This window comes from Hypanus sabinus, chromosome 19, assembly GCF_030144855.1.
Source record: "Hypanus sabinus isolate sHypSab1 chromosome 19, sHypSab1.hap1, whole genome shotgun sequence".
Classification (NCBI taxonomy): Eukaryota; Metazoa; Chordata; class Chondrichthyes; order Myliobatiformes; family Dasyatidae; genus Hypanus; species Hypanus sabinus.
In genome coordinates this window covers 5,404,125-5,420,966 of record NC_082724.1, presented here as the reverse complement: position 1 = coordinate 5,420,966, position 16,842 = coordinate 5,404,125, and the positions used below count along the sequence as shown (strand labels likewise).

General features: G+C 41.5%; 1 protein-coding gene across 4 annotated transcripts in view; it reads left to right on the top strand.

Moving 5' to 3' along the window:
* The window catches only part of eefsec (eukaryotic elongation factor, selenocysteine-tRNA-specific), a 454,525-nt gene that overhangs the window by 53,930 nt on the left and 383,753 nt on the right, over positions 1 to 16,842 (top strand). The window contains exon 1 of one of the 4 annotated variants that reach the window (XM_059943930.1): positions 15,203 to 15,296. The exons of the other annotated variants lie outside the window; for them this stretch is intronic. The gene's annotated coding sequence lies outside the window, so the exon portion shown is untranslated. Of the gene's footprint in view, positions 1 to 15,202; positions 15,297 to 16,842 lie in introns of those variants that run through there. 4 annotated transcript variants of the gene reach the window in all.

The following is a 16,842-nucleotide window of genomic DNA, read 5'->3' as shown; positions in this document are numbered from 1 at the left end:
AGTCATCTTTTCGTATCTTAGCAGAATCAGAATTAGGTTTATTATCACTTATCATAAGTTGTGAAATTTTATTTGGCAGCAGTACATTGCAATACATAAAAATGAAACTAAATTAGAACTAAATTAAAACTTACTCTAATTTAGTTTTATTTTAAAGAAGTAGTGCAAAAACAGAAATTTTTAAAAAATAGTGAAGTAATGTTCATGGGTTCAATGTCCATTCAGAAATTTGATGGAAGAGGGAAAGAAGCTATTATTGAACCATTTGGTGTGTGTCTTCAGGCTCTGTTACCTCCTTCCTGATGATGGCAATGAGAACAGGGCACGTCCTGGGTGGTGGGGGTTCTTAATGATGGATGCTGCCTTTTTGAGGCATCACTCCTTGAAAATATCCTGGATGCTGGGAAGGCTAGTGCCCATGATGGAGGTTACAAAGTTTACAACTTCCTGCAGCTTATTTCAATCCTGTGCAGTAGCCCCTCACCTCCATGAGAGTTTGGTCATGACTAGACTGAACTCCTGCCTCAGCAAGGACCTGGACCCATTGCAATTTGCCTATTGCCACAATAGGTCAATGGCAGATGCAATCTCGATGGTTTTCCACATGGCTTTAGACCACAAGCTCCTCTGTCAGGATGCTGTTCATAGACCATAGCTCAGCATTTAATACCATCATTCCTACAATCCTGATTGAGAAGTTGCAGAACCTGGACCTTTGTACCTCCCTCTGCAATTGGATCCTCAACTTCCTAACCGGAAGACCACAGTCTGTACGGATCAGTGATAACATATCCTTCTCGCTGACAATCAACACTGGCGCACCTCAGGGTTGTGTGCTCAGCCACTGCTCTACTCTCTATATACATATGACGGTGTGGCTCGGCACAGCTCAAATACCATCTATAAATTTGCTGACGATACAACCAGTGTTAGTAGAATCTCAGGTGGTGACGAGGGCATACAGGAGTGAGATATGCCAATTAGTGGAGTGGTGCCGCAGCAACAACCTGGCACTCAAAGTCAGTAAGATGAAAGAGCTGATTGTGAACTTCTGGAGGGGAAAGATGGAGGAACACACATCAATCCTCATAGAGGGATCAGAAGTGGAGAGAGTGAGTAGTTTCAAGTTCCTGGGTGTCAAGATCTCTGAGGATCTAACCTGGTCCCAACATATCAATGCAGTTATAAAGAAGGCAAGATAGTGGCTATACTTTATTAGGAGTTTGAAGAAATTTGGCATGCCATCAAGTACACTTAAAAACTTCTATAGATGTACCACGGAGAGCATTCTGACAGCCTGTGTCACTGTCTGGTATGTGGGGGAGGGGGGGGGGGGCTACTGCAGAGGACCGAAAGAAGCTGCAGAAGGTTGTAAATCTAATCAGCTCCATCTTGGGGGGCTACTGCAGAGGACCGAAAGAAGCTGCAGAAGGTTGTAAATCTAGTCAGCTCCATCTTGGGTACTAGTACCCAGGATATCTTCAAGGAGTGGAGTCTCAGAAAAGTAGTGTTTATTATTAAAGACCTTTAGCACCCAGGGCATGCCCTTTTCTTACTTACCATCAAGTAGGAGGTACAGAAGCCTGAAGGCACACACTCTCAGCGATTCAGGAACAGCCTCTTCCCCTCTGCCACCTGATTCCTAAATGGACATTGAACCCTGGGACACTATCTCACTTTTTTTCAATATACAGTATTTCTGTTTTTTTCATGTTTTTAATCTATTCAATATATGTATTCTGTAATTGATTTACTTATTTTATTATTATTTTTAATTTTTTCCCCTTCTATATTATGTATTGAATTGAACTGCTGCTGCTATGTTAACAAATTTCACATCACATGCTGGTGATAATAAACCTGGTTCTGATTCTGAATTATTTGTTTTTCCTGTTATCATGTAATAAATGCTGACCCTGCTGAGACTAATCCAGTTAGTAGAGACTATTAAGCTAAAAAAATTTTTTTCTAATTCAAAGACTTTTGTAACAGCCAAGTCAGAAGAGAACTGTGCCATAATGGGAAATGTTGAAGGCATTTTGCCCTGATGGAGGTGCACAAGATGATAAGAAACACAGTAGATAGCCAGAGAATTTTTCCAAGGGTGAAAATGGTTAATACGAGGGGGCATAATTTTAAGATGATTGGAGGGGAGATGTCAGAAGTATTTTTTTTACACTGAGAGTGGCAAGTGCGAGAAATCCACTGGCAAGGGTGTTGGTAGAGGCATATACATTCGGGGCATTTGAGGGAATCTTAGATTGGTAAATGGATAGTAGAAAAATGGAGGGCTACGTAGGAGGGAAGGGTTAGATTGATCTTGGAGTAGGTTAAAAGGCTGGCACAACGTTGGGGCCAAAGGGTCTGTGCTGTACTGTGATGTTCTATGTATAAAGTCGGAGCCTGTTCAGCCTCATAAGCCAAAGGGCCTGTAATGTGCTGTTCATTTCTGATGGTTCCAGCAGCTGCTATTATGAATTAACATGTATTGGCACTGCTCACATTAGATGCTGAATCGCAAGAGGTGACGGGCCACTGAAGGACAGGATTTGAACAGAAACAGTACAAATTTGTAAAAATGCTGCGATAAACAATAACTAATTTTTTAAAAGAAAAGAAAATAGAGTTGCAGTAAAGCATGTTCCCTCTGAGTAAGTGTATGTTTTGTGATTGACTATATCTGTACACCATCAATTAGATCTCAATTCATAGTACAAGTCAAGCCCTTGGCGATGGGCGGTAATTTTGTGGTGCATTGTACTGATTTGCATCCAGCAGCAGTATGCTAATGTGTAACGTACTGGCAGAGGGAAGGGAAGTGTGGAGAGGAAAGAGAAATCTTCAATAAAATTTTAAAATAACAACATACTTGAAAGAAACTCTTGTTATCTTCCTGGTCCCACAGCTGGAATATCTCAAGGTTTTTTGAACAGAACATGATACTACTACTACAGAGACAAATGTGGCACCATTTTATGCACAGCAACATTCCAAAAGGATCTGAGAATGACTAGTCATTGGTGTTGTTGCCCACTGTTCCTCTAAGCTGAGAAGGTGCACGGCCGCATAGTGACTGAAATGCTCCTGTGCACATAGCCTCTGTTGCTGTGCAGCTGTAATTTTCTTTTATATACTGTTTTATTGAAGTGTCACACAGTTTTCAGGCAATGTAAAAAAAAAATCCGGCTCAGAGCAATGGTTGGTCCATGCAGCTATATAAAAAAATAGAGGGAATATTGTTGTTGACTGAAAAGTTCAAAGTAAATTTGTTATCAACGTACATGTATCTAGTGAGATACCTCATCCACTAATCACCTCCAAGTTTTTTACTCATCTGCCGCTTCCACCCACCTGCTTATCCCCACAGCCGGTCTCACCTATTATCATCTGCCGGCTTTTACTCCTTCCTCTCCTACTACCTTCTTATTCTGGCTTCTGTCCTTTTCCTTTCCAGTCCTGATGAAGGGTTTCAACCGTATATTCATTTCCACAGATGCTGGCTGACTTGCTGGGTTCCTCCAGCATTTTATGTGTGTTGCCCTGGATTTCTTGCATCTGCAGAATCTCATGTGTTTGAAACTTTGCTGGTCCATGTCTTTACTCTAGTGTATTTGACGGCGTACTTTGGGTTTAGGAGTGCCATTGTAAACTTGGATTATTATTATGTCGTAATTGTAAATGGTAATGATAGCAAGAACAATCTGATAATGTGCTATTGTATTGTGAAAAGCTGATTTGTATGGTATGAGAGGATAGCGTGGGGAACTTTTTGATGTATAAAATAAGTTCACAAACTCTCATTTTGCTTGTGTTTCTAATTTTCTTTAAAGGATTTTTAAAAATCTGTGGCTAATTTTATTGTTCAAAATATTCTTATTTTGCCTATAACCATCTGTGTATAGTTTGGCAGTATAGTGTAATGAACACCTGATTTTAACTTGAATTTAATTTTGTGTACTTCAAAATAACTTGGAAAAATGTTTTTTTTCATCTTTTGAGGTTACACTTCTTTTCTTCTTGCAATAGCTTTACTCATTTATTTACTCTGCTTTGACTGTGACCAGATTTGGAATCACCAAAACCCGTAACTTCACATATATATGTACTGCACCATTCTAACTCATATATATGCTCTATATGTACCGCACCATTCTAACTCAGAGCAAACTCTGTTCCTTTGTCACAACTATGCTCAGGGATACCGGCTTCAGGTCCACCAGCAGTTTAAAATCCTTATCATTGTTCTCAGAATCCTCATCGTTGTTTTCAGAATCAGATTTATTCTGAGGCCTCCTTTGGTCTGGGTTGATCATGAATGATGAGCCCTAGCTGTATAGATATGCAAAGGCTGGGAGGTACAATATAAAGAGTAAGCTGTTACCCATGGAGCAAGCTTCCATTCTCCACACATCTGAGGATCCCAAAGGGACAACAGAGACCCATGCATTTTGGTACTAGTGGCGTCACAGGAGTTGCCAGTCAACGTTGAACTCAACATAGGACAGCCTTAGGAACTCCAGCTCCAGATTTTTCCTTCAGAATTTACTCCCAAAGGCTTCCCCATGAGTGAATTCAGCTGCAAGGCAGTAAAAGTTTGAGATCAGAGTTTTTATTCTCTTAGATGATGCCAACCACGGCTGATGAGCCCCTTCTGCCTGAAGCAACTGGTTTTAAGGCACCAGTAACCCGCCTTTGCCCCTTATCTTGTCAGTAGAAATGGTCCCGACAAGCTTAGTAACTAAACCACATATGGAAGCCAGGAGCTGGACTTGGTTATCAGAGGCTATTTGAGACGCACGCCATTGGGAGCATTTAATAGGTGGTGGGAACTCATCCCCATGACCAGCCTCAGGCTAGAACAACCTTAAGGAATCCATCAGGTTTATTATTACTGACATATAACATGAAATCTGTTGCTTGTAGCAACAGTACAGTGCAAAGACATCACTGTATAAATTACAAAAATAAATACGTTATATTTATTTTTAAATGTAGGGAAAGAAGTGGTTTGTAAATCATTGAATGTGGATCTTCAGGCTCCTGTACCACCTCCTAGAGGGCAGTAACAAGAAGATTATAAGAGCACAAGGCATGGTAGCAGAATTAGGCCATTCGGCCCATTGAGTCTGCTCTGCCATTCCATCATGGCTGATTTATTATCCCTCTGAACCCTGTTCTCCTGCCTTTTCCCTGTAACCTTTGACACCTTTACTAATCAAGAACTTACTGACCTCCATTTTAAATATACTGAATGACAACCTCCACAGTTGTCTGTGGCAATGAATTCCACAGAAGAGGGTATATCCCAGATGCTGAGGGTTTTTAATGATGGATGCTGCCTTCTTGAGTCACCACCTCTTAAAGATGACCTCAGGTTAGGGGAGTGTTGTGCCCATGATGGAGCTGCTGAGGCTACAACCCTCTGCGGTCTCTAAAAATCCTGTGCACTGAAGCTGTGATTCAGCCAGTCATAATGCTCTCCACCATGCACCTGTAGAGATCTTTTAGTCTTTTGACATACCCAATATCCCCTCGCTTCTAATGGCCTTGTACAATCACACTCCGAGGTCCCAGTGTAGCTCAGATCCGGCTGTCTATTCATCTCTTAGTTTCATCATTAATATTTGACAAAAACTCCACTGGCTAGAGTTGCAACCAGAACGGTAGAACACAGTGAGCAAAACTTACAAAATGCTGGAGGAACTTAGCAGGTCAGGCAGTATCTATGGAAATAACCAACAGTTGACAGTTTGGGCCAAGACCCTTTATCAAGACTGGACAGAAAAGGGGAAGCCACGTGTGCGGGAAAGGTAAGAGACTGGACCATGGGAAAAAGGGCAGAAAGAGAGGTACCGGGGAGGTGACAGACAGGTGAGGAGAAGAGGTAAGAGACCAGAATGGGGAATAGCAGTTTCAAACTCTTCACATCTCACACAACCTCTCATGATTCCACAACATATTCTATGCAATTAGAAAAGCTCACCAGTGCCTCTACTTTCTGAGAGAGCTGAACTATGCACATATATACTTACGTCCTTTTACAGGTGTGCAGTAGAGACCATTCCAGCAAGCTGCATCTCTGCATGGTATGGAAACTGTATTGCAGTGGTCAAGAAGACTACAACAAGTAGTCAAAACTTCACAATGCATCACCAGCATCAGCCTTCTTGCCATCAGGACCCATATACAGAAAGGTGCTGGAAGAGGGCCAGTAACATTATAAAGGATCCTGCCAAACCACCCTGCTCATGGACTTGTTTGTCCCACTCCCATCAGGAAGGCCACGTTGCATACACGCCAGAACCACAAAATTCCCCAAGCAGTAAAGCTGATCAACACCTCCACTCACTAACCCACCCCTCCACACCCCCAACCAGCATTTCCTGTCAGAATCACTTTATGTACAGACACTCCTGTGCCTACCATCACTTTATGGATGTACAATCAATCTATGTATATAGGCTATCTTATGTAGTTATATTTATTCTGGTTTTTTATTATTAGGCTTATCTTATTGTGTTTTTTGTGCTGTATCGGATCCAGAGTAGGAATTATTTTGTTCTCCTTTACACTTGTGCACTGGAAATAACATTAAACAATCTTGAATGAAGTAATTTATTGTTGCTCTGTTAGGGTTCCACCAGATCAGTCAGCATTAGTGGCTATTGTACCTCATTGCGTAGGTAAGTGGTAAACGATTCAAAGGGGATTTGATGGGCATATGAGAGAGTGTAAATATCGGGGACACAGAGAGATATGGGGATGAACACAGAAAGATGCTGGAGGAGCTTGGCATGTCAGGTAGCATCCACAGAAAGAACTGAAAAGATGACATTTTGAGCTGAGACCGTTCATCAGCACTGGAAGGGGTGGGGGTGTGACTAGAACAAGTTGGAAGTGGAAGGAGTACAAGCTGGAAGATGATAGGTGAAGGGGAGTAGTGAGTGAGGAAATCCCGTCAATGAGAAGATTGAAACCTCTTCAGGGTGGGTAGAGGATGAACAGTGGGATTGAAGGTATTGCTCTGCTGAAAGTCTACATGTCTCCAATGGTGGCCTCCAAATTAAAGTAAGTAACTTCCAAACTTTTTTAGAGGTTGATCCAAATATGACAAAAGGTGATGAATTCTAAAGTTGAGGTGAGAATGCCTGACACTTGAGGAGTGGCATCACAGACACCTATCAAAACGGAATTCATAGAAGCAAGGGGAGAAAATGCTACTGACTGGAGTCATTGAGCACTACATCACAGCAAGAGACCCTTTGGCCCAGCTAGTCCACCCCGAACCATTTAATCTGCCTAGTCCCATTGACCTGGACCATAGCCAGGTGGACCATACTCCCATCCATGTACCTATCCAGACTTCTCTAAAAGGTTGGAATGGAACCCACATCCACTACTTATGCTGGCAGTTTATTCCTCACTCTCACCATCTTCTTGAGTGAAGAAATTCCTTCTTTAAGTTTCCCATAAATATACTTCACCTGCCGGTCACCTTATGTACAGACCTTATGTTGCTGAGACTGGAGGACCTGAGTTATAAGGACGATTGAATAAATTAGGATTTTATCCTTGGAACATAGAAGATTGATGAGAGATTTGATAGTGGTATACAAAATTATGAGGGGTACAGATAGGGTAAATGTAAGCAGTCTTTTTCCGGTGAGGCTGGATGGGGCTAAAACTAGATGTCATGGGTTAAATGTGAAAGGGAAATGCTCAAGGGAACATGAGGGGAAATTTCCTCACTCAGAGGATCACTGGAGTGTGGAATGAGATGCATGCAATCTCGATTTCAACGTTTAGGAGAAGTTTGGATAGGTACATGGATAGTAGGGGTATGGAGGGCAATGGTCCCAGCGCAGGTTATTGGGAGTAAGCAGTTTAAATGGTTTGGTATGGACTAGATGGGCAGAAGGGCCTGTTTCTGTGCTGTACTTTTCTATGATTCTTAAAGTGTAATTCAAAATGCATGTACTGCATAGCACAGGTAAACAAGTAAGCAGTGAAGAGTAGAGTGAACAGCTTGTTGTCCTAGTGATGGAAACTTGGTGCTGGCGGCAGGGTAGTCTCGTGTGTCCAACTTCCATTCTTTCAGAGGCTTCTCCTCTAGATTCAGCCCTCAATGTCCAGTAATGGAAGGAGCTCAGACTGTGGTCTTTCCTCACGGGGCTTTTTACAGTGACTGCTCTGAACACGTACTCCTGCAGCCTGGACTGTGCCAGCCAGCATCATTCCCTTACAGTGCCTGACCTGCCATTTGCTCCACAAACAACTCTGTATTTGTTGGGACCCATGTGACTTCAACAATCCTGACAATCTACACCCTTAAAGTCAGAGCATCTGCCTGATCAGTACTCAATCTTCTGCTTAAACTTCTGTTGTTGGCAAACTGTGGTTGGTGTGTTCTCTAAACACTACTGGAACACAAAGCCACATGAGATTGTGCAGATGCTGGAAATCCAGAGTAACATAAGCAAAATGCTGGGGGAGCTGAGCTTATCAGGCAGTATGTATGGAGAGGAATAAAGGCTGAGAACCTCCATTAGGATTGGAAAGGAAGGGGGAAGAAGTCGGCTTCTTTCCTGTCTTGTTGACGGGTCTCAGTCTGAAACATTGACTGTTTATTCCCCTACATAGATGCTGCCTGGCCTGCTTAAAGTTCCTCCAGCAACTCTAATTGCCCCTGCAAATATGCACACTCACGCACTAAAAAGGCAAGGATATGAGGCACATGGAAAAACGATGAATGCTTTCCATCCAAGTCTCATGTATCTGACTTGGAATTATGTTCATCTTTTATGGGCAATGAAGGCACAATGAAGGAATTGCAGACACTTTTCCAGTTCCTGGAAGTCTCTGCCCATCAATGAAATGACCCAAAAGGCAACCCCTACCAGAGGCAGTCAGGCAGAGGCAGTAACTACTGACCTTAAGGCAATGCCTGCATACCAGGAATATATTAGCGACATTCATGCTGTGACTACTGGGCCGAGTCTGATTAGATTCAAACTGATTCTGAAGGTTATGAAGGCATATGATGCTGCTGATAAGTGGCGACTCTTTGCATGCAGCTCCGATGGGAATCATCAAATATTCCCATTTAGAACTACTACAGCAGAAATTCACAGTCACAGTCATAGATAAGTAAGCAACTTTGCGTTAAGACGTTTAAAAATCCATGCACTCTACCTCACTATTTTTGCTCTCTTTCTGTTCTACTTATTTATTTTTGATATATTTCTCATTGTAATTTATAGCTTTTATGTGTTGCACTGTACCGCTGCTGCAAAACAACGTATTTCACAACATACAGTATGCAGTGATATAAATCTGATTCTGATGCTGATTATGTCCAGTTTATACCACCAGCCTCTGACTGAGGGGAGGACTGGGTTCACCAGTCTACTTGGGCTGGGTTTCATCCCATTAGAAAATAGTAAACAAGGTAAGAATATTCCCAACATTTAGATATTTCAGAATCGGAATCAGGTTTAATATCACTGGCATATGTCATGAAATTTGTTGTCTTTGCAGCAACAGTACAATGCAATACATAATAAAACAAAACTGTGAATTACAGTAAATGTATATATTAGTTTAATTAAATAAGTAGTGCAAAAATAGAAATTAAAAAGTGAGGTAGTGTTCATGGGTTCAATGCCCATTCAAAAATTGAATGACAGAGAAAAAGAAACTGTTCCTGAATCATTGAGTGTGTGCCTTCAGGCTTCTGTAACTCCTTCTTGATGATAGCAATGAGAACAAGGCATGACCTGGGTGATGGGGGTCCTTAATGATGGGCGCTGCCTTTTTTTGGGCATCACTCCTTGAAGATGTCCTGGATATTACGCAGGCTAGTGCCCATGATGGAGCTGACTGAGTTTACAACTCTCTGCAGCTTACCTTGATCCTGTGACCCATACCAGACACTGATGCTCCTCACGGTACATGTTGTGTGAAGCAAGATTCCACAAGTATGGAGCAACAGAAAAAGTGATCTGCTGGAGGAATTCAGCAGATTGAACAATATCTGTGAGTAGGCCATTGTGTAATGCTCTATAGCGCCAGCAATCACGGTTCAATTCCTGCCACTGTCTGTAAGGTGTTTATACATTCTTCCCTTGACCGCATGGGTTTCTTCCGGGTGCTCTGGTTTCCTCCCACATTCCAGATGCATAGATTAGATTTAATTAGCAAGTTGTGGACATGCTATGTTGGTGCTGGGAGCATGGCGAAACTTGTGGACTTACACCCAGCACATCCTCGGACAGTGTTGGTCATTGATACAAATGGCACATTTCACCATATGCTTTGATGTACCTGTGACAAATAAAGTCAATCTAATCTGTGGAAGCAGGTGGACATTTAATATTGAGATCCTGAATGATGTAAGGTCTGGACCCTCCCTTTGCCTCCACTAAGTTCCTCCAGCCTCATGTCCCACACCACCAGGTTCAGGAACAATTATTACTCTACAATCATCATGCACTTGAAACAGCATGGATAATTTCACTCACCCCATCACTGAACTTCCTTCTACCTATGGACTCGTTGTTGAGTCTCTTCATCTCATGTTCTTGCTATTTATTGTTAATTAATTTATTAATATTATCATCGTTTCCCTTTTATTTCTTTTGTATTTACACGTTTTGTTGACTTTTGCACATTGGGTGTTTGTCCTGTTGAGTGCAGTTTTTCATTGATTTCGAATCGGAATCGGGTTTAATATCACCAGCGTATGTCGTGAAATTTGTTGACTTTACAGCAGCCCTACCATCCAATACACATGATAAATATAGAAAAAATGTGAATTACAGTAATTACAGTATATATAAAATAGTTAAATTAAGTACTGTAATGCAAAAACAGAAATAAAAGTAGTGAGGTAGTGTTCATGGGTTCAATGTCCATTCAGAAGTCAGATGGCAGAGGGGAAGAAGCTGTTCCTGAACCGTTAAGCGTGTGCCTTCAGGTTCCTGTACCTCCTCCCTGATAGCAGCAGTAAGAAGAGGGTACATCCTGAGTGATGGGGGCCCGTAATAATTGTCGCTCCTTGACGATGTCCTGGATGCTGGGGAGGCGAGTGTCCACGTTGGAGCGAGCGGAGTTTACAACTCTGCAGCTTATGTCGATCCTGTTGCGTTTCTTTTACTTACTGTGAATGCCTACAAGAAAACGGACCTTGGAGTTGTACATGGTGCATAAATGTATTTGATCATCGATTTTCTTTGAACTTTAAATACCTCCAATCCACAAATCTGCATTTTCTCTGGGATATATTTAAACTAGATTGTAATACAAAATCGTAACACTGCGCCAATAATAGTAGACAGAGTCAGTAACTCGTTAGAAGGTTCTCCCCACTGAGACCGATTAAACCGGGCTTGAATTTTAAACCTACTTTATATCAAAAATATTCAAATTAATGTACCCGCGTTATTTAAATCATTATTATACCATCACTACTTTAACATTTCCTGCCAGTCACCGTGTGTACAGACACTCCTGTGCTTAGTGTCACTTTATGGACTTACAATCAATCTATGTATATGTATATAATATAAATAATATACATATGTTATCTATATATTTATATAAGCTATCATACGTATTTATAGTGTCTTTTTTTTTAGTTTATTGTGTTTTTTTGTGTTGCATCGGATCCGGAGTAACAATTATTTCGTTCTCCTTTACATTTGTGTGCTGGAAATGTTATTAAACAATCTTGAATCTTCACCTCGAATTTTAAACGCTGCCTCCATTTTGTATATATGTTTTAATTTTTCAACTTTTTTGGTGTTAATCCTTAAGTATTTCGATTTGTTCCTTTGAAAAACAATGTTTAATAATTCCCATGCGCGTTTGCATTGAGAAATATTACGCGGGTAACGCTGGTCCACTGCGGCTCCTGTCTTCCAATCCAAACCTTCCATGCTTTCGACCTAACGGGAGAAATATAAAAATAAACTGGATTTTACCGCACTCTCCCCCGCTTCGCGTTTTATTTCCAGCCCTTGCTAATTTTACCACATTTAGTGGCGAGAATTGGAACTAGCTCGGAGAGCAGGTCAGAGCACTCACTCCCTCATCCAAATAAAAACAAAAGACTTCTCCGCGCCTTGCTAAGACTTGGCTTAGTTGATTAAAGAAAGCCCGAATCACGGCTCGGGCCGACTGCTTGTTTCGTAAGGTTAGAGTTGATCGATCGTGGCAGCGATTACTGGAGGGTCAAGGCTAGTTCCCCTAGCAGAGGACTGAAAGGGTTGATAAGTGAAGAGAAAATTGACGAGTTTCGCCTAGTTCAGAGCTGTATGTACCAACTGATTAACTGGGGATTGCTGTAAATGCGTCGGTTCCGCGCAAAAAAACGAGTCGAGACTAAGCTATTATTCTAATGTATATAAGATATGTTATGTCTGGTGTTTTTTAAAATTATGTTTTTAGTGTGTTCTTTACCTTAGTATTTTTTGCTACATCAGAGTAACAATTATTTCGTTCTCCTTTACACTTGTGTACTGTAAAAGGCATTAAACAATCTTGAATATTGAATTTACCAGCGATGTGGCGTCGAATTAATTTGAACCCGCAACACGAAGTTAGTCAAAGAAGTGTGAGTTGTTTAACCATTTGATAGTCAGATAGGACATAGTATTTTAATTCATTAACTGGTGGGTCTGAGTTTAAGCCCACGCTCAAACCAAAACAAAAGCACAGCCTCTATCGAGGTAAAATTATTTGAATTAAATGTTCCGATTGAGGTCAGCTTTGAGTTAACGATCTGTAATCGACACTGGGCATTAAACCGGGTCAGTGCGTTCGGTGATGAGCTCAGAGCCTTTCCCCAGCCTCCGGAGCCAGTCATAAGCACTTAAAATAATTATTTGTGTTGAGATTTTATGCGGAAACCGCTGTCGAAAAAAATCCACCTGGCTTTTGTTTTCCTCCTGAATAAATGTCGACGACTGTAGTATTTGTGTAGCTACTGAGTGGGTCTGAGGATTAATCAGAGCCCTTTCTGCCCCCCCCTTCCATTCCAGTTCTATTGAAGCGTCCTGACCCGAAACGCCAACTCTTTATTCCTCTCCACAGATGCTGCCTGACCTGCTGAGTTCCTCCAGCATTTTGTGCGTGTTGCTCTGGATTTCCTGCATCTGCAGAATCCCCTGTGTTTATAATAGAATTAGAATTATTGACTTAACGGTGTGAAGTTTGTTGTTTTGCTGCAGCAGTACAGTGTAAAGATATAAATAACCATAAATTACAAAAATAAATAAATAGTGCAAAAAAAGGAATAACGGGGTCGTTTTCATGGGCCGTTCAGATAATCTGATGGCGAAGAGGAAGAAACTCCTGAATAATTGAGTGTGTATATTCAGGCTCCTGCACCCTCCTGCCCGATGGTAGTAACGAGAAGAGGGCATGTTCCTGATGGTGAGGGTCCGGAGTGATGGATGCCACCAGTAACAGTGTAAACGGTGCAGCTCTGCAGGCGAGTATCCGGGACATCTTTAAGGAGCGATACCTCGACCACCATCACCCAGGACGTGCCCTCTTCTCATTGCTACCATCAGGAAGGAGGTACAGGAGCCTGAAGGCACACTCAACGATTCAGAAATAGCTTCTATTCCACAGCTCTGCCATTCGATGGACATTAAACCCATGAAGACTCTCACTTTTTTATTTCTATTTTGCACTGTTTAATTATTTTAATATATACACTTACTGTAATCTGATTTTTCTTAATATGTAATGCATTGTACTGCTGCCGCAAAGACAACAAGTTCCACGACTTATGAAATCTGATTCTGTATTTGATGACCATTGAAACACGGCTGGTTTAAGATTGTTAACTGTATGAAAACCACTTATTTTAATTTCATCACGTTCCTTTCGAACGCTTCTCTGGACAGCCTAAAATCCAATTACAAGTCAGAAAAAATGTGACCAAAGTTCAAATATTTTTATTATCAAACTATATGTCACCATACATTGTCACCGTCGTGCACCTTCCATCCTCGCGTTTACTTCGCGCTATTTCATGGGTGTCGGCGAGGAATAAAACAGGCAAGGGACACAAATCATCGCGGTATGATTGCGGAGAATTCTCTGTATACAAGAATAAAGATTTTTTTTCTGATAACTGACGAGTTTTCAAATCCCGCTGTTCAGTGCAATATTATTTGCACTCTTGGCTGTTTATACAGGCGGCCCCTTACGCTCAATTCTTTCAAAGTTGACTGCCAGGCGTGGGGCCCTTAGAAATAAATCTCCCAATCCCCACCCCATTCCGCCCCACCCACCCCCAGAAAGATGGTCTAAGAAAGCATTTAAGTGCTAGTAGTAAAATGAAAGACTAACGTGAGACATATTTTACTACACAGGTAGGGTGCGGGTATGATACCCAATAAACTGCTGGCCATGCCGCCGCCACAAGACCCGTTCTCTCTTGGTGCTGGACGCCGTAACCGGAGATATTTCCTCAGAGATTGATCCTTCCCCCCCCCCCCCCGCACCTCACCATTCCTTCGCCTCATCCGCCTTCTCACACCATTTCTTTCCCCGTCCCCCACTCCCCTCCCTCAAATTCTCCTCACCGCTTTGCATTAAGCTGAGTGCAAGAAACAAATAGAAAATCTGCAGATGCTGGAAATCCGAGCAACACACACAAAATGCTGGGGGAACTCAGCAGGCAGGTCGCATCAAAGGAAAAAAGTACAGTCGATGTTTCGGGCCGAAACCCTTCAGCAGTCCGCCAGCATTTTATGTGTGTTGCAAGAAATAAATTCCTGGGGCTTTTAGGGGCTATTCACTCGAAATTAATTTATTTAATGGCCTTTGTAAAGTGACGATCGGGGGTGGGATGATGTTTCCTTCACCTGGAGCCCACAGGTGCTGTGTTTGGAGAGTCACAGCTCTGTGTGTGTATTTGTGAAACTGACAAATCTTTCTTAAGTCGATGGCCTTGTGGATGGTGTGTGTGTGTGTGTGTGAATTATAATCGAGCTTTGCATATTAAACTTGCACGAAACTGTCAACACTGGGGGCTCCCAGTCTGAGTCGCAGCAAAATCGAATGCAATCCCTCTTCGGCTGAGGTGTAAATGTATTTTGATCTAGGCCACACGGTTGTTACTCTAATTTGCCAAATGAGTGTAATAACGAGTAAAAACCAGGGACTTCTCACGCTTAATGAAAAGCTTAGTTAACCTCTGTCGTGACGTGGCACTGAAGATGAAGGTTTACGCAGCTCTACCGCTGACAGTGCCTTGATTTGCAATTTTAAAAGGCTTTGCGGTAGGTTTAAAATTTTTAAAAGAGACGACAAGTTTTAAAGATACGCGAGAGTGAAGCCCCTGTCTCGGTCCTTATTGTCGCTGTACCTTTTGAAAAGGACAGAAGCTGCCGTTTCTTCATACCTGACCGCATTGTCTGCAGGAAGAAGCAGTCGGCACGTTTTCTCTTCGATTCATTTTGGACGCGGGTCGACCTTGTTGTTGATCTGTCCTGTCTGTGTGTAAACCAGTCACCAGAACAATGATCATAGTCATGAGCAGTCATGTTTAATGTTATTAAAAACTGACTTTTTTTTCTTGCGGGAGGCAGCAGGCAATACCCTTCCCTTTAATCTTTGAAACTTTTCGCTGTTAGGGAACAGCAGAGTAACCAAGGTATGGGGGAGGGGAGGAGAGGTGAACAGCCAGTGAATCGCATATGTTAAACGTGTGATGTTATTCCAAAACATTAATGAAAGGGAAGTTGGGGAGTAAAATACTTCCAAATGTTTCCGACATAATTTTTGCCCTAATGTACTTAAAAAATCGTAGAATCATTAAAAAAAGATTTAAATTTGATAACTTTAACTGAGTTCAAAGTAGTAGTTCTTAACTGTCTTTGATATTTAGAAGGCATTATGATTTAAAAAATCTTTTAGAAGTTCTTGTTTAGGGGACAGTTAATGGCAAATACAGTTGATCCCTGATGTTTCATGAAGAAACATGAAGGACCAAGCATAAAACTCATTTGCCTTGTACATTTACATGTTTTAGGAACTTGCTGTGGTGTGTTGGTCAAAGATTCAAGATTCAGAATATGCCGTATACGACCCTGAGATTCGTCTTCCCCACAAACAGCCACGAAACAACGTGCACCAAAAATCAATAGCATTCAACAATTATAAAGAAAGGAATTACTTAAAATAATTATATGTAAATGAATAAAAGCTAATAAAATTAGTGGATAAAGTACGGATATGGAATAAAATAGAATCACAGAAAAGGACCGTGCAGAAACAGGCCATTTGGCCCATCTAATCCATGTCAAAACATTGAAACTGCCTACTCCCATTGACCTGCACCGGGACCATAGCCCTCCATACCTCTACCATGTACCTATCCAAACCTCTCTTAAAAGTTGAAATCTAGCTTGCATGTACCACTTGCACTGGCAGCTTGTTCCACCCTCTGAGTGAAGAAATTTACCCTCATGATCCCCTTAAACTTTTCACTTTTCACCCTTAACCCATGACCTCTAGTTACCTCACCCAATCTCAGTGGAAAAAGCCTGCTTGCATTTAACCTATCTATGCCCCTTATAAATATGCATAAATAAATACTGTTATTTACAATGTAAACAGCATTATAAAAAGTGAATATGAAGAAAAATAACATCTGCAATATTTGCAAAGTATTGGCACCCAGGTTCTCTGAACTTGACCTTTTTGTTTTCCGTGTACTGCTTGACTTGATCACATGAATACTTTAAGTAGTATGTGTATGAGGAGTATTAAAGTGGGCAGAAAAAATTCATTATAGCCACACAGTGGTGCATGTCAAGTGCAATA